The following is a 24,948-nucleotide window of genomic DNA, read 5'->3' as shown; positions in this document are numbered from 1 at the left end:
GTTTTTTTTAAAAAAAAAAGTCATTCTACAGTCATGAGAAAAATGGTAGTTTAGATAATAATCATTAAGACAGTTTCACAAAAGGCAATACAGGTCGCGGGGGGCTGAATAGTCTACCCTATTAGTTTAGAGATTTTATTTGTATTGTTTTTTTCTTAGGGGAGAGGGGAGTAGCAGGGATACTTAGGAAGCATAACAAGAGGCAGACACATTTGATCCCTTCTCATCACTACACCCCCCCATCCCCAGCCACCATTACTCTGGTAAGGGCCCTTCTCTCTCCCACCCAGGCCACAGCAACAGCCTCCCGATTGGTTCTAGTAGAGAAGTCTCTCATCTCTCCAGCCCCTTCTCTCCATGGCTGCCAAGTTTCTATTACTGAAGGGAAGCAATCCTAAGTCAACCAAGAAGCTTCAGTGTCTCTCTCTATTGCTTTGACAATAAAATGTAAATCCTGTTTGTCATTTAATGACCTTCCCAACCTAATACTAACCCATCTTTCCAGACTTCAGAATCTACATTTCCCCCCTTGTATGCTCAGGTTCAGGTTTAAAAAGCCTACACCGTCCCCAAAACACAACAGGACAGGCTACCTCTCACCTCCCTGGCTGAATCCAAACACGGCTTCTTCCTACATGAAGCTAAGACTGTGGGATCATGGGGGATCCTACAGCTGTAGAGGAGGAAGTTTGAAACCTTAAAAGGTTACTAAGCCAGCCCCCTCGTCTTACACTTGAAGAAACTGAGACCCAGAGAGGTTAATTATCTTGCCCAAAGTCTCCCAGGTATTAAGAGGTAGAACACTCCAAATCTAGTGCTCTTTCCAGGTAAACAGTATTGCATGATATTGCATGTAATATGTTACATCTCTAAGGGAAAATGACCCCGGTTTTGTCCCACTTGCCAGACTACTAGTGACTGTAACCTCTGAGGAACACCTCTGGTTCTAGCGACCGACAAAACCTGTCTAATCAGGCTTCTTGGGGCTTCCGTTACAGGTGCAAACCAACTTTCTTCCCAATCCATATTGGGGCATTTTCAGAGAAGTAACCTTCAGAATCCCCTAGCTTCATAGTGATAGTATCAAAACACCCTTCTGTGTTAAATGATAAACACCTATTTCCACTAAACAAGGGGTTCTCTCAGTTACCCCCAATTGTTAGTGTCCCCTAGAGAAATTAAAGTAACTGTGTACACATTTCATACTTACTTAGCTAGCTACATGAGAGGTCTTCCTCTCGTGGAAGAGATGGTCCTTGAGAAAACTCACTATATTTATGTTTCTGTACCCCTAGTGCTTAGCACACTCCTAAACATGTAAGTCTTAATAACTACTTACTGAATTAAAAGATCGAGTCAAGTACTACTTAAGTCAGGCTAGAAATACATTGCATGACAGAGATAAGAGATGGAGTAGTATAGTATAGTAAGTGTAATCAGCTTTTCTCTCCATCCCCCCCCAATCCAACCCTCCTCAATTCTTCCAAATTTTAAAAACACGCCAGACCAATTCTTTATGGGAAAATACAAGGGAAAAAAATCATAGTAGCTTATTTTTCCAGCCCATATTAGCATAGAGAAACAGAGATACTGGGGATGAGCTCTGCTCAGGATTATATAAATATATATATATATATATATATAAATATATATATATATATATATATATACACACATATATATACCCTTAAAATCATCCCCCAGGCAAGGAAAATCTGTTTATAAAGCAAAATTACACACACAAAACCACAAGAACTTCTGGACTTCGTGCAGAGCAAGGGAAGGGTACCAACCGGAGGCTCTGTTCCCTTTTACAAGGTCCAGAGCACAAATCCAAAGAGAAAGCAAGTTCAGAAGCAGGCAGCAGGCACATGGCTTGGGTCCGGTATAGGAACAGAGAAGGGCCTCAGAGCCCGCCTCTATGGCAGGAATCCCACACCAAAAGGAGTTCTGTCATTCTGGACCAGTACAGCTTCCCAGCTGGGTGACAGTGATCGAGTCCAGCGGCAGTCTATTCAAACACAGGTAGGGAACTAGCAGAGGTCAGACCAGGGGTACAGTGGATCAAACAACTTTGGGAACACTGAAAGCTCGACTCTCCCCATCCTGATCTGTCCCTGAGACCCTGCAATAACAAAGCACTAAGTGGCCAGCAGTAAGAGGACTAGCCCAGAAGTTCTTTTTTTTTTTTTTTTTTTAAATTTTTTAATAATTTTTTATTGATAGAACGCATGCCAGGGTAATTTTTTACAGCATTATCCCTTGCATTCACTTCTGTTCCGATTTTTCCCCTCCCTCCCTCCACCCCTTCCCCCAGATGGCAAGAGTCCTTTACATGTTGAATGGGTTACGGTATATCCTAGATACAATATATGTGTGCAGAACTGAAAAGTTTTCTTGTTGCACAGGGAGAATTGGATTCAGAAGGTAGAAGTAACCCGGTAAGAAAAACATAAATGCAAGCAGTTTATATTCCTTTCCAGTGTTCTTTCTCTGGGTGTAGCTGCTTCTGTCCATCTTTGATCAATTAAGGCTCTTTATCAAAGAGGTCCACTTCCATCAGAATACATCCTCAAACAGTATCGTTGTTGAGGTATATAATGATCTTCTGGTTCTGCTCATTTCACTTAGCATCAGTTCATGTAAGTCTCGCCAGTCCTCTCTGTATTCATCCTGCTGGTCATTCCTTACAGAACAATAATATTCCATAACATTCATATACCACAATTTACTCAACCATTCTCCAATTGATGGACATCCTTTCATTTTCCAGCTTCTAGCCACTACAAACAGGGCTGCCACAAACATTTTTAGCCCAGAAGTTCTTTCCAGAAGTGTGCAGAATCTGCATCTGCACTAACATCAAATCTGAAGTCAGGAAGCAGACTGGAGGAATGGGCCAAAAAGAAGAGAAGCCAGTCATAAAAGGTTTCTAGGGTGAGAGATTTGTTCAAGGCACAAACCTTGAGTTCTTACTGAGCTTATTTGCAATCTATGTTTTTCTTCTATGTTTGTGCCTTGAGTTTCTATGTCACCACTATAGCATTATAGGGAGGTTCTCCCTCCCCCCCTTTTTTGGCCTTCTTTCATCTTATTTCAGTACTTTATGTTAGTTTGGGCTCTGCTCACATGATTGGGGAAAGGGCCATCTGGCCTGAGCTTCTCTCTTTGTGTATCATTTTGCTGATTTCCAATTTTGCGTGCTTCCAGGATGGTGTGATCTGAGTAGATCTTAGTGGTGATTTCCCGCCCTGATTATTCCACTGTAGGATTATGTGCTGGGTTAAAGGTTAGGTCTGAGCTCCTAGTCCTCTCAGATCCATAAAGCTATTAAGCTTTCGGAACTTGTTTCATATACAATACAATTGCAACAGTTCCTCTCTGGCCTGGAACTGGAAGCAGATAATGGGCGACAGAGCTACCAGGTGGAACCTATTTCTATTCCCAGCGCTATTTCAGAGGTCTCTTGGATCTTTCTCTGCCTGGTGCTTCCACAGCCTTAGCCCCCTTAGTAGTTCTGGGCACTATCTCAGTTATGACGATGCTATTGCTGTCCAGCGGCCCCTGTGCTGCCCTTCTGGCCAGCCCTCACCCCAACATCCACACACCTCTATGTCTACCTTCCTAAGTGGCTCTGGGATGGAAAAACAACTCGCTGACTTTTTCTTGGCGTTCCTGATCAGAATTCAATCGGGAAGATTTTCTAGGATAGCGTGGAGGGCAGTATATTGGTTAAACTGGACAGAAACGCTCACTCTAAGTCCATTATCTTGACTCCACCTCTGGTTTGGTATTATTTTATGACTTTAAGGACAAGAGAGGGGAAGAGGAACACACTAGGTGGGATGGAAAAGTAAAGTGAGATATCTTATATAGATATAGATCTATCTTATATAATTCAGAAGCACAAGTACTCTATAAGTCTATATAAAGAAGAAAAAACTACAGTGGTGTAGCTAACACTTGAAGCACCTCTTCATCTGAACTAGTGAAGAATACATACAACACACAACACACAGAGAGACAGAGTTTGGTATGGAAATGCATTTCATTCATCAGGGAAATAGCAGCGAAAGGGAGAAGATGGGGAAATCAAAGCAGAGTTCATGTTAAGGGATGAAGTTAGTGCTAATAAAAATAAACTAAAGAAGATTGTACAAAAATAACTAGCTATTTTTGAAGTTTCAATGATTATTATATAGTGCATGACAATGGAAATGTTTATATAAATTATACTATAAAATGTGACAGAATACTACTATGATGTTAAAAAAAAAAAAAAAAACATGAAAGAAATTATTTGAGAAACCTAGGAAGACTTGTTAGGTTCTGATATAAAGTAAAGTGAACAGAAACAGGAAAATATTTTTATTCAAGGATAACATTCTTTTTTTTAAGCTTTTATTTATTTGTTTGTTTTAAGGACAACAGAGCTGACAGGTCTCAGCAATCCAATCAAATCCCTAATGCATAACTATACATTTTGTCTCTTGTGGACTACCTGTATTTATAGTGTGTGTGTGTGTGTGTGTGTATGTATCTGTATCTCCACATATTTATTCCTTATTCTGAGTCTTTCCTCTATCAACCTGGTAATGGTTAGTATTTCATTATAAGTCCTTTGGAATTATGGTTGATCATTAGGATGATTCACAGTTCTAAATCTTTCAAAGATGTTATTCTTGAATAAAACTATTCTCCTGGTTCTGTTCACTTTACTTTCTATCAGATCATACAAGTCTTCCCCGATAAATGTATCTATTATTCAGAATACCAGGACAAGAAAAATTTTAAGCCACTCAAAAACATTTGGGGGGAAAAACCTACTAATGATTAATATCTGAAATTATAACTGTGATGATTCCAATAAATAAAACAACAAAACCAAGGAACTCAAATTTTGAGAATTTGATTTTGAAGATTTACAATGAAAGAATAAGGGTATTCTATGAAAGCAATCTAGATTCAATAATTATGATAGTTTTGAATGATTCCTTCATCTGGGAAATTTACCTGCAAACTCATATGTAAGAAAACAAAATAATGCAAGAAAACAAACCAGCTGACTTATGAGATTAAGTTTAAACTAGCAGTCCTCTTTCTGGTATCAGGATCTCTTTTAAGTTCTTTAAAAATTTACAGAAAACTCCAAAGAGCTTTTGTTTACATGGATTATATCAACTGATATTTACCATATTAAAATATTTCAATATTATAAAAATATTTTGTCCTCACAGACCCAGAAAGTGACTTCCAGATTCAATTAAACTATAATAAAGATGAAAATAACTACTTAACAGATTGTTGTATGCCTAATACCTATTATATATACTGAACATTAGTAGGAGTTTAATAAGTTTGATTTTTCATGCATCTTGCACATCTACTCAGCACTCTAATATACTTGACAATGAAGCCACATTATTTGGTTTTTTCTTTGGCATCTCCCATCTCTGAGACTTTATAAACAATATTTCTGAGTACTAGGAATGAACTGCGTTCAGGATGTGAAAGGGGAGAAGACGGGGAAAATCAAACCAGAGGTCATGTTAGGGAATGAGATTATTCCTAATGAAAAACCAAATAAAGATGTTCAAAAATATCTGTAGCTCTTTCTGAAGTTTCAATAATTGATATGGTGCATAATAATGGGAACTGTTATGTACCATATTATACTTCCCCAAATTTCCACCTAAGCTGTTAAAAATGTTCTTCCTATATGCCCAAAGGATTGTCAAACTGCATACCCTTTGACCCAGCAGTGTTTCTATTGGGCCTGTATCCCAAAGAGATATTAAAGGAGGAAAAGGGACCCACATGTGCAAAAATGTCTGTGGCAGCCTTTTCTGTAGTGGCTAGAAACTGGAAGTTGAGTGGATGCTCATCAGTTGGAGAGTGGCTGAATAATAAATTGTGGTATATGAATATTATAGAATTATTGTTCTGTAAGAAACGACCAAGCAGGATGATTTCAGAGAGGCCTGGAGAGACTTATGGAAAATGATGTTGGGTGAAGTGAGCAGAACCAGGAGACCATTATACACAGCAACAAGATTATGTGATGATCAATTCTGATGGATGTGGTGTTTTTCAATAATGAGATAATTCAAGCTAATTCCAATGGTTTTGTAATGGAGAGGGCCATCTGCACCCAGAGAGAGGACTGTGGGAACTGAGTGTGGATCACAACATAGTGCACTCTTTTTGTTGTTATTTGCTTGCTTTTTTCCCTCATCTCCCACCCCTTTTTGATCTGATTTTTCTTGTGTAGCGTGATAAAGGTAGAAATATATATATCAAAGAATTGTACATGTTTAACATACTAGATTGCTTGCTGTCTAGGGGAAGGGATGGGGAAAGAAAGGAGAAAAGAATTGAACACAACGTTTTGCAAGGGTGACTGTCGGAAACTTACTTTGAAAATAAAAGGCTATTAAAAAAAAATTATCCTTCCTTCTGAAGAATGCCTTGGAATGGAAGTTCCCACCCATGGTTAAAAAAAAAAAAAAAGAAAAAAGAAACCTCCTTTCCTCTTTAAAGCATTCTACTTGCTTAGTTTTCTCCTTTGCACTTCTAAATCTATATAAGGGGTAATTATTATTTTGCCCGCACATTGAGCCAGACTGCAGGAACTGTTTGTTATTGTATCTTTATGACTTGAGAGTTTTTTACAATTGGGTTTACTGGTAACAGGTGGTAGAAGCCTGGATTTGTGCTTTTGGTATGAAGTGACAAAATTCCTTCAAGTAGTCAGTTGGAAAAGGCAACTTACATACTGCCAGTTTATCTGTACTGTATAATAAAGCTGCCTGGGTCATTGTAGAGTTTGTTAATTTGGTCAAGGTCATAAAGAGCCACAAATATAATATATGCCAGTGTCACTGAACCCAAACAACTGAAAGGTAAAACTGAGCTTTAAACTTGGGAGCCAAGCAAAATCATTTAAAATCCTCACTCAGATATTACTAGCTGTGACCCTGAGCAAGTAACTTGGTTTTTGTGTCCATCATTTCTTTCAGAGAGTGGATGACACTTCACCAAATGTTTTCTGGTCATTGCATTGATCAAAATTTATCAAACTTCCAAGAGTGTTTTTTTTTGCAATATGGTTACCATGGTGAAAATCATTATAATGTAGGTTGTTCTCTTGGTTTTGCTCAATTAATTCTTCATCGATTTATGATACCCTGAACCTTTCTATACCTCAGTTTCCTCATCTGTAAATTGAGTGGATTAGAGAATGGATTAGACTTAATGACCTTTTAAGATCCCTTTCTTGTTCTAAATTTGTGTCCTTGTAATTCAGAATGCTCTCCAAGGCGCGTCCTCTCTTCATTATACTGGGCTATTCTTCTTGATACTTAGTATTAATTAAACTGAATAAAGGTTTGCTGTCCCTCCCTAACAAAAGCGCCATTAGCTTCTTAAAAGGAGAAACTGGAGCAAATAACTCAGTGATGAAATGAGAAACTGTCAAATTGTTTTTGTAAAAATCCTGTTATGACTGAACTGGAACTCGTCTTCATTGACTTTTTAAAATACATGAGAATTTTGAGGAAAATAAAGCCAATTCTAGTAACCACTGAGGCAAACAGAATAATAAACAATCCAACACATAGTCCTTGATGTTTACCATACACATAATCCAGGGTCAAATGATAAAACAAAGAAATCTGAATGTACCTGAAGGTTTTACCTACATACAGGTGAACTGACTTAACAATCAAACAAATCAAAAGCATTCTCTTAAACAGGTTCTTAAACATGATTCATGTTCTCATAGTTCCATCTCCTCCGTCTCTCTCCCCGAAAAAAACAACTGGGCAGAATTAAGTAGAAGCAGTAGTACCAGGGGTCCTCAAACTTTTTAAACAGGGGGCCAGACTATAGTAAAAACAAAAACTTTGTTTTGTGGTCCTTTAAATAAATTCATAGCCTTGGGTGAGGGTGGATAAACGTCCTCAGCTGCAGCATCTGGCCCGCAGGCTGTAGTTTGAGGACTAAGGCAGTAGACTTTTAAACTTTAAATGAGTCACAAAAAGGAATAACAGTTAATGCTGATGATAATAATGATGATAGCTCCCATTTATACAGGGCTTTAAGGTTTGCAAAGCATTTTACAACTATTATTTCATTTGATCATCTCAGCAAAACCCTGGGAAGTAACCACTATTTATTATTAGACCGATTTTAACAGAAGAGTAAACTAAGAATGAGCGACTTCACACGGGTCAACACAGCTATTAAGTATCTGAGGATGGATTTGAACTTAAAAGTATTCCTGATTCCACATTCATTGTACAACCTAATTACTGCCTACATTCAGAACAAATTCCTGACATCAATCAAGTGGGGATTGCCTCTGAACAATTATATTTAGGATTATTATTTTTTGGGAGTGGGGGGTGGGGGAGGAGGTAGCACAGGAAGGGACTTGGGGAGAGTGGGAATAGCAATGACAATAAAGGCAAAAAAGAAAAGTTCCTTGTAGTATTTATTTAAATCAAACAAACAGAACAAAGGAATTAAGAAGACACAAACAGTACAGCTTTGAAATAAATGTGGAATTTATTATGTAATTTTGAGGAAAAAATGGCAGTACTATGTAGTAAAGATCTGAAACTTCATATAATCCTCCTTTTTCTATTCTTCTTTGTATGTAAAAGTAATACATCTGTCCAGGTTTGTCAAATTAAGAAAGACAAACAAGTTATTTTTAAAAATTTATCTCCTACTCCAAATATAGATGTTTCACAAACAAGGACAAGACATATATACCAAGAACCATAAGGCAAACCGAAATAATCTATGTAAAAAATACAAGTTAATGAATTCTATTTTTTGTCATTTCAATAGTACCCCCCAAATACATGTTAAGATAGTTTATAAAGATTAATTTACATCTAAAGATAGAAATACATTCCTTTTTTTAAGAGTTTGTGTTCCAAATTTTCCCCTTCCCTCATCTTCTCCCTCTTCAAGACAGCAAGTGATCTAATAGACATTATTTCCATATTTGTCATGGTGTGCAAGAAATCAGACCAAAAGGGAAAAAAAATTATAAGAAAGAAAAGAAACAAACAAGAACAACAAAAAAGATGACGATACTATGCTTTGATTCACATTTAATCTTCCTATTTCTTTCTCTATTCGTGGATGGTTCTTCCATCCCAAGTCTATCTGAAATGCCTTGAATGACGGCATTGTTGAGAAGAGCCAAGTTTCACAGGTGATCATCACATAATCTTGCTGTTACAATGTTCTCCTGATTCTGCTGCTCACTTCACTCAGCATCAATTCATGTCTTTCCAGGTTCTTCTGAAATCAGCCTGCTCATCATTTCATATAAAACACTAATATTCCATTACAGTCATAACACCATAAGTAATTCAATCATTCCCCAACTGATGGACATCCATTCAATTTCCAGTAGTTAAGTAATTTTATAAGGATTCTCTTCTTCTAAATTGGTATCATAAAATCATTCTCCCTTGCCCCAAAATTGCTTTCTGCAAGGGTTGGTTGGCTTTGAAATTCTCAAAACATCATTTTTCTTCAAGTGCAACAACCTAAGTTGGTCAAAGGGTGATGAGTGTTTATTTTGAGCATATCAATCATGTGCTCTCCATACTAAATTAAAAGTTTTAGTGCAGTTTTAATCTACAATGAATTGAGGAGTTTGTAAAGTGCATTCTTCGAGTAATAGATCATTTAATTAGGATTTGGAATAGGGATCAGGCCTCAAGTTCCAATTTAACTGATGTATCTTTGGTAACTGCCTAACAAATTCAAGAGGTTAAATGGTTTGTCAGTATGTATCAGGGGCAATTTGAACCAGGGTCTTTCAAGTTCCAAAGCCAGTTCTTTACCCACTAGTCATACTACTTTAAAATATTAATGTATTAAAACAATTTTTGATTTGCCCATGAATTTTCAATATTTTCTGAATCTTGACAGACACCAGATCATAGAGAACAGGAAGAGACCTTGATGATATTATATCATTATATACAACCTTCTTATTTGATAGATAGGGAAACTGAAACACATAAAGTTTGCCCAAGGTTATACTGAAAGTCTGTGGCAAAATTAGGATTCAAATCCAAGTCATGTGACTCCAAATGCTTCATTATTTTCACTTTTTCCCCTTATGTTTTCTAATCTACAGTTATATTATCATCCTTGGTAACTAAACTGGGTGCCTAACAAACCTTCTTCACTTAAATTTAATTCTCAGAAATATAATACATAGAACAAGAGCAAAGAATTCAACCAAAGACCATCGCTAGGAGTTCCTAGTCTCTAGTCTTCAAGGCAAAGTCAAGTTAGAATGCAAGAAAACTTGCTAAAATGTCAAAATCCTTTTTAAGGAGAGCACAGCTATCTCTGTCTTAAAAAATGGCTTTTCTCATATTTGGTCAGCAAGCCGTACTTGGTTGAATAGCCAAATCTGTGGGCAAACATCAAGGAAAAAAAGCACTATCACATAGAAATTAAAATCTGCTTTACTTACTCTTACTACTTAATCTGCTTAATAGTGCTAAAAGAGATCTGTCCAAAGGGCTACTATTCTGCTAAAAGAATTAATTGGTCTGGGAGAAATAAAACAAATTAGGGTCAAAACCAGCTTTCAATTTCTACATCAACTGAACTGGCCAAATGTTAAGTTCAGTGACATTAGGCTGATTTTGCCATTTGAAGAATGTTACCACCCAAGCATGTATATGAACACTAGCCTCAGGTCATTCAAGCATGGATTTGAAAGAAGTCAAAATATATGAATGCTAATAAGCACAAAAGGAAATAAGAGAAATTAAAGGGAACTGTTCTTGGGAGCTGGGCTGATAAGCACCAACACAATGAATATGCTGGTCCGAATCAGAGACCTTTTGAAATTTCATCAGTACGGATGCTCCCTTCATTAGTACAGGTCATGGTTCTTCTATGCCTTCTCATGCAACTCTTGTCCATGTCCTTACATCAAGTTTCAGCAGATGTTCAACTCATCATTGATTGCATTAAATACTAATGAAACCCATGGAGTCACATCCACAATAAATAAATAAAATTCTGATCAAATATGACCAGACAATGAAAATTAATGGACACATTGATCTATCAACAATAAGGAACAATAAAAGTATTATTTAATAATTGATTATTTAATCCATGACATCCAGTCACAATCAGCTATTTTAGGGAATATACTTTATGATGTGTTTAAGAGATTAGTTGGAAAGATGTTACATGAAAATAAAATTTTAATAATTTTTTACAAATTAGCTACATTCATGGTGGAATGATGGTAGAAATGCATGGTTTTAAAAATAGTTTTCATTCTAAGAAGAGCTGAATATGACAATAATGTATGTTTCTCTTGAATACAAAAGTCAGCCAATTTGCCTTTTGTGCCAATCTTCAATTGGGAACATAATGTTCTCATGTCAACAGCTAAAACCTTTATGTTTTGGATGTTCTGCTGATTGACTTTACTAAGACATTTAGTTTTGTCAACCACATTAACCGACTGGAAATCCTTCTCAAGATGTGAAAGATGTCAAGTGCTTTGCTTGACAGCATTATGTACTCATGGAACTTCTATTAACCACTTTTCAAAGCTGTGTAATAATTACTACCATCTGACTTTGACCAGGTAAGAGTAGAATTTAATAATACAAACAATAGGACAATTAATCAAGACTTTCTCTGTGTCAATGATGATGACTGAAAATCAGAATGACTATCATTGCAGTACCCCCGCCCCCTTAACAAAAAAGTGGGTTATGATGTTTTTCAAGTAACAGGTATTGAGGAGCTCAATAGTTTATCTTTAGAAGTCAAATCATTCTGAATGTTATCCTTGAAAAACAGAATTAGGTTGTAAAAATCAGGGTTACTATCAGAATGAACACAGATAAATTCAATAGTATCTCAGATTCCAATCTCTCTTCTCTCCAACTCGCTCTTTTTTTTTTTTTTAATAGCTTTTCATTTACAAGTTATATGCATGGGTAATTTTTCAGCATTGATAATTACCAAACCTTTTGTTCCAACTTTTCCCCTCCTTCCCCCCATCCCTTCCCCCAGATGGCAGTTGACCAATACATGTTAAATATGTTAAAGTATAAGTTAAATACAATATATGTATACATGACCAAACCGCTATTTTGCTGTATAAAGAATCAGACTTTGAAATAGTGTGCAATTAGCCTGCGAAGGAAATAAAAAATGCAGGCGGACAAAAATAGAGGGATTGGGAATTCTATGTAATGGTTCTTAGTGATCTCCCAGAGTTCTTTCGCTGGGTGTAGCTGGTTCAATTCATTATTGCTCCATTGGAACTGATCGGGTTCATCTCATTGCTGAGGATGGCCACGTCCATTAGAATCGATCATCATATAGTATTGTTGTTGAAGTATAGAATGATCTTCTGGCCCTGCTCATTTTCACTCAGCATCAGTTCATGTAAGTCTCTCCAGGCCTTTCTGAAATCATCCTGCTGTTTGTTTCTTACAGAACAATAACATTCCATAATATTCATATACCACAATTTACCCAACCATTCTCCAGTTGATGGGCATCCACTCAGTTTCAGTTTCTGGCCACTACAAACAGGGCTGCCACAAGCATTTTTGCACATGTGGGTCCCTTTCCCTCCTTTAGTATCTCTTTGGGATATAAGCCCAGTAGTAACATTGCTGGATCAAAGGGTATGCACAGTTTGATAACTTTTTGAGTCTCCAACTCACTCTTCATAGAGATGTCAAAATTATTTTCCTAATTCTGACCAAATCATTGCTTGTTCAAAAACCCTTTGGCATCGATCACCCGGAGGATAATTAATATACACATGAGCAGGGTACTCCCATGATCTGGCTCCCATTTACCATTCAAATCTTATTTCACAGCAATTCCCTTCATGCAAGTTAGGTTCCAAATAGCCTAGTTTATCATTTTTCCCACCTAGAATGTCTAGAGTAAAGTTCTTCATTTCTATTTTTCAGTATTCATCATCTTCCCTTTGAGGTTTAACTTAAATATGTTAAGAAAATCTTAACTCAAAATCAAATTCAAGATATTAGCTGTGTGACTCTGGGTAAGTCATTTAAAATCTCTGCTACATTTTCTCCATTTGTAAACTAGATATAATAGAACTACCTCTTACAGGGTTGCTGTGAGGTTAAAATGAACTAGTAATTAGAAAGTGCTTTGGAAACCATAAAGAGCTATGCAAATGTCACTTGTTAAAGTATATATAGTCAATAAAACAAATTCCAAGAGTAAAGAATTTTTGGTTTTATCTCTGTATCTTCCTACACTTACTACTGTCACCACTTATCTTCTGAAATATAGTGTCTCCTTCCCCATTAAATATTAGTGCCCCAGGGGACTTTCTAGAACTGTCGGTAAAAAAATACTGGGTAATTAAATGGTTGATTTGAAATTTATATAAAAGCTAATATAATATGGTGCTCACAGGATTCCTTTTTTTTAAAGCTGTAAATGATTGTGCTATGAACTATGTGTTTTAAGGATAAACTTTTGAAGAGAGACTAAGAAAATCTGAATTACAAAATTCACAATGAATTAAAATTTGGTATATGATGACATATAAAATTTACTGTTGGTCATTTACTGGAAATTTAAGCCAACAGCATAATACTGATTAATACTGCTTTAAAATACCCAAATCAAACTTTTTAAAGTCTATTGGGAATAGGTAAAATTAAAAAATAAAAAGGAAATAAGCTGCAAAGAAAATCATCGTAAAGCCCCATGAAAACCCAAGATACAAACCAGGAGAAAGCATGTCTCACCTCTCCAGGTCTTTATATTTATATTTTGGAACTCAGATGTTCAAAGAAAAAAGATACAGTTGATTTCAGACTGAATGGGGGGGGGGGGCGGCGCGGGCAGTGGGACTTGAGGTGAGAGCAATTTTCAATCATTTATGTTTCAATAACTTTTAAAAAGGGACCCAAGCCTCTTTCTTAGAAGAAAGATAAGGGGAAAAGACAGAACAATGAATTTAGAGGAAACACCTTTCCCTTTTTTTTTTTTTTTTTTTTTTTTTTTAGCACTGAGGTATATGATTTCCCCCTCCCCCATTCTGCCAGATATTCTGTTAATTGAAAATTTATTTGGGCTAATAACCAAGTGCTTCTGTTTCAAGCAGACCAATATTTGCACATTATTGGAATTCTTTTATTCTGATTATATTTTATGTTGCTGAGCTTTGGCTGGAAAAATAGATTTGGGCCAATCTAGGGTATGGAAGCAGAAAATTAAGGATGAATGAAGAAAACAGATTGGAAAGATGGTATAGAAAGAGAACTTCAGTGACTTTAGATTGTACTTACCTATCAGATCTATAATCTATATTATATTTATCTACATCTATACAATCTAATCTATACCTATATTATCAAATTATCTATGCAAGACATACAAAAATAATTAGAAATACAATAGAAATGCATCTTTCTTCAATCATCATAATCAGAAGCAATTCATTCCAAAACATGTCACAATCTGTTTATCTAAAGATCATTGTCTGAAAATAATCATGATCAAAGCAGGTTCTCTATTGATGACTACAAATAATTCCCACAGAAAGGCCTTAAAACGGAAAAAGATTGCCTGCCTCTCACCTTTCTTTCTATAAGTCTAATCAGATTTTTTTAATATAAGTTCTCAGTCAGAAATAATAAATGTATATATATATAGGTATATTTTTGTGTGTATGTGTGGGTGTATACAAAGTTTTCTAATTCCACAGCCCAAAAAGTATGTTAGAAGAATAGCAAAATGATGAGATTCCTTTAATAAGAAATACATGGAAGAACAGGATCACACACACACAAAAAGGCAATTCTGATTATATTATAATAAGAATTTTGTCCAATATAATGTTGTAAAATTAGAATGGAAACAGGTAATTCGGGAAAAATTCTGTGCCAAAAGTTTCTTTGATAAAGATCTGTACACAATATAATTACCTGATACATAGTGATAAAACTGTAAAACCCATACCAAGAGATGAATTGTCATGGGTTTTTTGAAAAGGAAGTTTTCAGAGAGAAAATTAACACAACTGATAACCACTTGCTCCAAACCACCAACAATTAGAGAAATTACAATTAAAACAAAACACCAAAGTACCACTTCACACCCACTCGACTGGAGGTGACAAAAAAGTAAAATGACAAAGGTTGGAATGGCTGTGGGAAACAAGTACATGAATACATTGCTCCTAGAAATGTGAACAAGTCTTCTAGCCTGATATTAAGGTGTGCATCCGCTTTAACCTAGTAGTATCATTATTGGGTCCATATTCCAAAGAGATCAAAGGAAAAGGAAAAGAACAGATATGTATATATTAGCTCCCTCCTTTTCTTTTCTTTTCTTTTTTTTTGCTTTGGCAAAAAAATTAAAACTTAGAAGATGCCCATCAATTAAGAAATGGCTGAATAAATTATGGATGTGATTAACACTATTGTACTAAAACAAATAATAAAGGGGATAGTTTTAGGAAAATCTAGAATGGCAGAATGTGTGCTTGGAAAAAGAAAACTGCAGACAAGTATCTTTCAAAGAATTAGAAATTCTTATGTAAACAGTGACCAAAGCAATTTCAGACAATTCATGAATAAACATGTTACTATCCTCCTCTTGATAGTGTTAATTAATTCAGAAAAGAGTGAGTCATTTTTAAAAAATAGTTAAATTTATAACAGTTTTGTTTATCTTGCTTTATCAAAAGGGAAGGTGAGAAATAGGAAAAGGCAATTCATGAAAATAAAATAATAAATTTTAAAATGCTCCAAAACACTAGTAATTAGAGAAATAAAATTAAAGCAATTAAGAGGTTTCACTTAATATTTATCAATTGCATTTGCAAAGACAATTAAAACGGAAAATTACAAATACTGGAAAACAAGTTCATTAATAATGCTGGTGGAGTTGTTTGGCCTAGTGATGTCACAAAGGTTTGCTCAAATTATAAAACTACATACACTTTTTAACCCCAGCTATACCTACCAAACCTATAATCCAAGGAAAACAGATTTTTTAAAGAGTAAAAGAATCTTTGTGGGCATAAATTTTTATTAGTAGCTCTATGCATGGTAACAAAAAACTTGCAAACTTTAAGGGAGTGGCCTCCAAGTGGGGGATGGCTAAATAATTACATTGTAATTTGAATTACATTGAATTTATTGAATTTTTTTCATAAGAAATTATGAAACAGATAATTTCAGAAGAAACTGCTAGGAATTAATGTAGAATGAGAGCAAGAGAAAGCTGTTTAAACAATGATAACAATGAGAGAAAATAACTTTTAAAAGATTTTAGAACTCTCACGAATCAATAAATTGTGATATTTAAAGAATGAAGAAAAAATACTCCACTAATCCCTTCACACACAAGTGATAAATTTAAAATACAAAAAGGTGGGGGAAAAGATTAAGAGTTTTAGACTTGAGTAATATGGGAATTTGTTCTGCTAGATTATTCAATGATGTATTAATTTAAATGATGTTTATTTTTGTTTTTGTCTTTTTTGTTTTCAATTGAATTCATTGTAGGTTGGGGATAATAAAGTAGGAGGGGCAGATTAATTTTTAAAATTCTTAATAAACAATCAAGGCAACACCAATATTTAAAGAAACAAAGCAAAACAGAGTAAACTTTTAGTCTTCAAAAACTTTAAAAGTCACATTAAGACTATGAAAAATACAAGCCACTTTATGGTGTTAGACCATTACTAATTTTAAAAAACAGAAGAAGCATTTGAAGAAAACCATCAATTTTAAGCATATTTCATTATTATGTCATAATATAATAAATCTCAACATAATAGAAAATAAACACTAATTTAAATAATGACCATGACTGTTCTTTTAAAATAAAACCCAAGAATTAATGACAGTTACCTTTGAGAAAGGTCAAAAAAAAAATCAGAATCCAAGCCACTAATGATTTACATCCAGATATATAATCATATTGCAATTCAGTTAGAATTTAAAAGCATTTACTTCTCAATTTGATAATTTATAATATTAAAATACTTTCAGTAGCAGTTCTCTTTGGCCATATCAAACCATAAAACAAGAAAACCTTGACATTCTTTTTAAAAACTTAAGCAGAAGAATAAAGTTACAGCTAAATAGACGGATGGGCCCGTTATTCCTTGAAAAAAGCTAATCAGTGTGTTCTATTAAATATTCAAAAGCCAACATAAAAACATGATTTCACAGGATATTTGACTAATATGTAATATTATATTAATGGAAAGTATTTACAAACTACCACTGCAAATAATTGCAATCTATGATCAGAACCAGTTACTAAGGATGAAATATAGAAGAAAAATTCTATGAAGAAATAAGTAATAAATTCTGATATTTGGCAACAAAAAAACCTGATGATGGGGGAAAATATATGGAAAAGCACAAGACAGGAAAAAAAGAAGAGAGGCCACAAATATGTTGCATAATAGATTTATATTTGTCTTTTTTAAAAAAGTTGCTAGATAGTAAGAATGTTGAGGACCAAAAAGAGTAAAAACTTGGTATTGATGAGGGAGTTATTCCTGAATTAGCCGTCAACAATCAGTTTGCCAATTCCAATTTAGAGATAAGAATAGAATTAGTGGAAAATGTATGAGCTTTCTGATATACTGCTGTATCTCATTGCTAGTATGCTACTTAAATCTTGTTGTTTCAATTAGCATTGGGGAAATTGGTCTACAGTTTTAGTTCTCTTTTTCCTCCTCTTCCTGGTTAAGTATTAAGGTTTAAATAGGACCCCAATTCCTTTTGTAACACAACATGGGACTGATCCTTAAACTAGGAAGAGGAAAAAGAGAAATAAAATGATAGAGCAATTCCCATAATGAACATTATAGGAACAATTTAAAATAGCATACTAAAGTAAGGAGATTACAGCAATTTATATATCACAAAGATCATATACAAGACCAGGTGAGATTTATATTAAGAATACAGGGCTGGTTCAACATTAGAAAAACTATAACATAAATGACAATGTCATTAATAAAAACAATAAAGTTTAAATTATCTCAATCGACACAGAAAATTTTTTTAACAAAACATAACTCATTTTTATTAAAAATAACAGAAAGCATAGGAATAAGTGGAGCTTTTCTTAAAACAAGCGATCCTAAAATCATCAAGGAAGCATTATCTATAACAGAGATAGCCATATATAGAAATATATAGGCTTATCTCCATTATATATATATACATATATATAACACGTTCTCAAATTGATTGATCCGTGTGAAGCAAGGATGCCCATTATTATCACTATTATTCAGAATTATACTAGAAAAGCTAGCTCCAACAATAAGAGAAGAAAAAAAGAAATCGAAGAAATGAGACTAGGCAATAATAAAGAAACAATAATATGAGAATCAACTAAAAAACTAGTTAAACTTAGTCAAGTTGCAAGACATAAAATAAATACACATAAATCAGCAGACTTTCTATGTATTACAAACAAAACTTGGGAGAAATCCCATGTAAAATAACTGAAGATATTATAAAATACTTCGTACTCATTCTGCCAAGACAACCTTGGAAACTATAGAGAATACTTTTCATATAATACAAATCTAAACTGGAGAAGTAATACTTGTTCATGGTTAAGCTGAGCCAATACAACAAAAATGACGATCCTATATATAATAAGTATATATACTTATTAGTGTCATATTAATCCACTACTAGAAGTATTTTATAGGGCTAAAAAAAAGATAACATAATGTTTAAGAAAATGGGCATCTAGTCCTAAATTGAGAAAGTTAAAAAAAAAAAAAAATTCAATCACAATTTGAGAAAACAAAACAATTCTAATATTAAATTAAAAATCAAATGACAAAAAGTCTGCCACACCAAAAGATTATCAACTTATGTTGAATTCAGACAAGACAGAAGACTGTCTATGTGTGAAGTAGACATAATAACAATGTCTCTAATATTTAACTAATAGGGTTTATCATGAGGGTTTAGCAATCATGAAGGCACTATGACAGTATTATAATAAATTATTCATGACAATTACTTTTTAAAAGTTTCGAGGCCGTCAACAAGAAAATGGATTAAGGATAACATATGTAACTTTATTTATGGAACATTAAAAGACCGAAAAGTTGAGCCAATATAATAAAAATATTTTAACAGGAATAAAAAGTTTAAGAACCTTAAGATAATAATGGAGGGGGAGAGAGAAGCAAAAGGAAAGAAAGGAGTATCATATGATACTACAAAGTAGTAATCACCAAAATGATTGGTTTAAAGGAAAAGAGGTATATCAATGGAATAAACTATAACACATAGAAACAAACACATTAATTTACTATTTATATTAGTAAATCCTGGGGGAAAGACTCACTATTTGATAAAAACTTCTGGAAAACTGAATGACTATAGTCTTGCAGACATTTAAGTTTAGTTCATCACTTTATACCATAAAACATAAGAAATGCCCCATGACTAAGATATAAAGTCATATCATAAATGAGTTAGGGACAGGAAGAAATTCCTTTTGGGTCTATGAACAGGGGAGGAACTCATATCTAAGTAAGTGATGGAGATGACCACACAAGAAAAAATGGACAATTTAACTTACATGAAACAATCTAAAAATTAGAAGGGAAATGAGTATATTTTTTCTAAAATTCCCCAGATAAAATCTCATATGTAAAACATGTATGTAATAGATTCAGTGACAGAACTGGTAAGAATAAGTGAATGCTTAAAGAATGTATATAAACAGTTTTCAAATGCAAGCTATCAGTAACCTAAGAGAAAAATCTCTCTAAGTAACAAATAATTAGAAAAATACAAATTAAAGCAACTCTGGAGTTCTACTTCACAATGATCAGACTGGCAAAGATAGCAAGTCAATCATTAAGCATACTGTTTAAGCTAGGAAAAGGGAAGGAATGATAGAAGACTGCAAATTGGAAGAAGTTTCAAGGGTCCTGAATGTCAAAAAATTTTGCTTTTTATTTTGGAGGTGATAGGGAACCACTGGAGTTTGTTGAGGGGTAAGGGGAGAGGAGTGACCAACTTGTCCGTTAGGAAAATCACTTTAGTTGCTTAACTTGAAGAACTTGAAGGGGTGAACTTGAGAATTGTGGCAGGCAGACCAACTAACAGACTATTGCAATAGTCCAGGCTTGAGGAGATGGGTACAGATGCATATGGAAGCTCTATCAGGAGAGAATAGGGTGTATTTGAGAGATATTGCAAAGGCTGGCATTGGCAATAATAGATTAGATATGAGTGGGTGAGGAAGGGAAGCAGAGATAGCAAGGAATCTAGGAAGACACCTAACAGCTCTATTTATGGTAACCCCAAACTGGAAACTTAAGGGGATAGTCTCTTAATAGGAATAGAATAGCAAACTACATTTATGAATGTAAAAGAATATCATTGTTCCATAAAAAATGATGACATGGAAGACTAAGAAAATTGCAAGATCTTTACGAAATTGTGGAATAATTTATATAATAATGAAAGAAATGGTATAAACAATTTTAAAAGACTCTGAAAGAACTCTGATCAGTTCAATGATATATCACAAGTTTAAAATAAATTTACTTCCTCAATTTAAAATGCAGAAGGAAACATACATTTTAAAATATGACAAATGTAGGAATTTGTTTTATTGGTCTGTATAGTAAAGGATTTGTTTTTTGTATCTAATCATAGAGAAGGGTATAGAAAGGGCAAGCAGATAACAAAAATATTCATTATTTAAAAATTAAAAATAATTAAGTTTCAGAAAAGAACCATAAAACCGACAAATTATAGTCTATATGAACAGGAAGCCTTCCATACTAGTAAAGAGTATAAAATGTAATTGTAACCTATTAAAAGAAAAACCGTATGGGAAAGGAATAATGGGAAAGGGATGGGAATGGGAAAGGGGGTAGGAATAAATGTCCAAATTAAGCGGGAATATGGTTCTGGCCAAAAATAAGTTAAAATGGTTTACAAAAAGAGGTCTAATGGATTTTAGAAAAACCTGGAAAGACTTACATGAACTGATGCTGCCGAAACAAACTAGGACACTATATATAAGTGAGCAGAATGAAAAGAACATTGTAAATAGTAATAGCAATGATCACCTTTGATAGACTTAGCTCTTTTCAATGATAAAATGACTAAGACAATTCCAAAAAATCCATGATGGAAAATGCTATCCACATGCAGAGGAAAAAAAACTATAGAATCTGAATGAAGATTGAAACATACTATTTTCACTTTTTTTTTCCTTGTGGTTTTTCCCTTTTGTTCATATTCTTCTTTTATGATATGATTAAGGTGGAAATGTGTTTAATATGACTGTATACACATAACCTACATCCTATGCTGTCTTGGGGAGGAGGGGAAAGGAAGGAAAAAATCTGGAACTCAAAATCTTAAAAGCAAACGTTGAAAACTACTAACAAAATAAAATTTAGACAAGTAGATCTCCAAGGACAGTTCCAAATTGAACAAAGAAATCTGTTAAGAAAGATATTCTAAGCAGAGGGAGCAACATAAGCATAGACAACAGTAAAGAAGTGGTAACTAGTCTGGTAGTATAGGAGGGTAACCCTACTTAGTAGGAAGTAAGGCTAAAAAAAATAGAGGATAGTGATTTCCTAGAGGATCTTGAACATCAGAATAATAATTTTAGATCACTGTGTTGAAACAGTACCTTTCTCACAACCTTACAAAGTGGGTAATAGAAACAGAGCTTCTTCATGGATTAGAAAATTAAGGCTCAGAAGATAGTTGGTCTGCCTAAGGTCACATAGGGAATAAATGCTGGCACCAAGACATGATCCAAACTTTTCTCATCTCGTTATGATAGCCCCGGAAGTTGATCTTTAAAACAAGCCTAGGAGATCCCAAACAAGATGGCAGAACAGAAGGAAGTAGTCGGGCCATGATCACAGATCACTTATCACACCTAGTTCCAATCTGAAAATGCAAGAAAAAAGTCAATCACTTTGACAACCTAGGTCAACGCAGCAGGTGTGAGAGGTCTTGTGGTCATTTCCCAGAAGCACTAACTGTGGCACACTCCTGCCTTAGGGATTGGGCCTGACTGGGCCCAGACTGTGCACCATGGTCTGGCACAGAGAAGTCCGGCCTTGGGCAGTAAATAAGTGGGCACACTCAAGACTCTGGTGGTAAAGGAAGAGGCCAAAAATCATACGTAACCTACTGTGTGTCCCAGGCCTTGTATATGTACTTGTCCCACCCCCTCCAGTATATAAACTTACAAATAGTCTTAAGAGTCTTTCCTTCTTTGTATTTGTATCCCTAGCAAAGAACAAGTACCTAACGACTAACAGGCTGATAAAGAGTGATTTTTCTTAAACCCAAATTTTACCATATATGTCATTTCCCCAACTTAAAAACAAAACAAAACAAAACTTTGGCAGCTCCCTGTGCCAAGTGCTTTGCAAATATTACCTCCTTGGATCTCCACAGTTCTGCAAAAGGGAGGGCTATAATCTGCCATTGCAGTGGAGAAAAGGAAGGCATAGATGAAGTAACTGGCCCAGAGTCACAAAGCTAGCCAAGTATCTGAGGCTGGAAGGCAGCTGGAGGGCATGGAGGGCATGAGAAGAAATACAGGATCATGGGGAACAAAGTTCTGACTTGACCATTTTCCTCAAAGCCTCTGAGAGAAACTGACCAAGAAGATAAAGGGTAGAAAGACTGGAGAGTCGGGAAGAGGAACGCAGACCCTTGCCACTTACCATAAAATGGAAAAACAGCTTCAGAGGTGTTTGGATACAGGATTGGAGGTGGATTTGGGGCTTCCGCAGTAGACAAGTGGCTTCCTCATAACACTGCTGGCTCCCTCCCCACACTCTTGTGATCTAGACAAAAAATCTATCTCCCCACCACCATGTGTCTTTGTGTTGGCTATCCCAGGAGCCAGGAACAGATTCCCTCCTTATCTCTCCTTTTAAGTCACAGCTCAAACACCATCTTCTGCATTAAGTCTTTCTAGATTTTCCCCCATTCCTCAAATGCACTAGCAGGCCTCCCTTCCAAAGTAACCTGGATATTTATGTGTATTCACTTTATATACTTAGTAGTCCCACCTACCCCCAGAATATAAACTTACAATCAGCCTTTCCTTCTTTGTATTTGTATCCCTAGCATAGAACAAGTACCTACATTTTGATTGAGTGATTTTCTTGAAGCCCAAATTTGACAATATGTCATTTTCCTAACTTATAAACAAAAGGAAACCAAACTTTAGTGGCCTCCTATCACCTCTAAAATAAAACATCACCTTCTCTGCTTAGCTTTTAAAGCCCTTCACCATCTGGGGTCCCTCCTACCAGCTCCCTTTATAGCCTCACAAGTCTATTGCTCCCCTTAGGGCTCACTTAATTTAGCCAAGCTGACCTATACTCTTCCTCACACCTCGTCCTCTACTGTTCTTCTCCATGCTTTTGTCCAGCCTGTCCACCAAGCCTAGAATGCACTTCCTCCTCACCCTTATATCTTAGCTGGAGTCCCTGCTATGATGGCTGTCTGAATGTGGGCAGCTCACATGGTTCCGATATAGCAAGCCAAATAATGAGTAATAAATGAAATGAGAAACTACAATTAAGCCACTTTTTTCCACCCCAAAATGGCACAAAGTCAGCCTGTAACAGTCCATGGGCTGCGGAAAAGGGGGCTGCCAGCAAAGCTATCATCAGTGCAGGCAAAGCAGCAGACAGCTTCTAAACATAACCAGAGACCGGCCATAGATTCAAGCATGGCCAGCAAAGTTCTATGTCCAGAGGCAGGAAAACAAAGACATTCAATATAAAAAACAACTGACCTGGGCAATGGGGAAGTAATTTAAGAATTATTGGACTCCCTGAAAACCATGACTTTAAAAAAAAAAAAAGGTCTCATCACACTTGTTTCAAGAAATCTTAAATAATCAATGTTCAAATTCTCTTAGAATCAAAGGGTAAAGTGAAAAAAGAAAAAAATTTAGCAATCTAACACCTATCAATATCCCAGGCCATCAAAACCAACCGAATAATACATAGTGTAATAGCCTCGTCTTACAGAAGAAAGAGACTCAAAAGTTCATCAGTTTGTAACTGTTCTCTTCCCTCCATTCCCCCTTATTAAATAATTGGCTTGCTTGGCCCACTATTTAAGGCCGATCTAGAGTTACTTCACTCCATTCTCTATTCCTCAGTCAACTTCCTGAAAACCCCATATTTTTGAAACTCTACCATCATGAAAGCCTCATTGGCAGGCTTTCTGGGGACCAAAAACTATGTCCTGCACTTAACTGTAACTCTTCAAAAGCACCTCCATGAAGTGTTTGTGAAATGCTTTGGCAAACCTTCAAGCACTACATAAATGCTAATTATTACTATTTCAAATCCTGACCCTGGGCACCTGATGTCCTGGCTCAAATAAAATTTGCTAAATGAATATCAAATAGTCATTATTATTGATCTTACTATACAGTTCAACTAATGCAGCAACCAAAAAAGGTGGCCTTTGAATCTTAGACAAATGTTGATTTCTAAGGTGGTATGAGAACTAAATGGAAGAAGCAGCCAATGCATAGGGCAGCCAAGATGAGGCAGAGATGCAAGCTGCTTGATTGTGCTAACCATAGAGGTCAACCAGAACAAAGATATCAAGTTGCAGACTTCAAGTCATAGTTGCCTGAAGCCTTTGGAGATCTCATCCTATCCAAAGTTCTTACCAGCTTTTTCCTACCTGATCCATAACTCTTTTCTCTTCCCTCTGATAGTTACTACTATTTGAATCCTCCTTGATGTAGGAAATTCCATATTTTAAGGCCTAAAATTCATACATTTGACCCTTTCTAGGTTAAATTTGTAGTTTAATGAGGTACTTTGTATTATCCTTCCTTTTTTAGTCA

At 35.2% G+C, this 24,948-nt stretch overlaps 1 protein-coding gene across 2 annotated transcripts in view; it reads right to left on the bottom strand.

The window, feature by feature from the left end:
* LOC127538159 (chromatin remodeling regulator CECR2) overlaps window positions 1-24,948 on the bottom strand; it is a 136,412-nt gene that overhangs the window by 74,244 nt on the left and 37,220 nt on the right. The gene's annotated exons all lie outside the window — the stretch shown is intronic.

This window comes from Antechinus flavipes, chromosome 5, assembly GCF_016432865.1.
Source record: "Antechinus flavipes isolate AdamAnt ecotype Samford, QLD, Australia chromosome 5, AdamAnt_v2, whole genome shotgun sequence".
Taxonomy (NCBI): Eukaryota; Metazoa; Chordata; class Mammalia; order Dasyuromorphia; family Dasyuridae; genus Antechinus; species Antechinus flavipes.
This window is presented reverse-complemented; position numbering and strand designations above follow the sequence as displayed.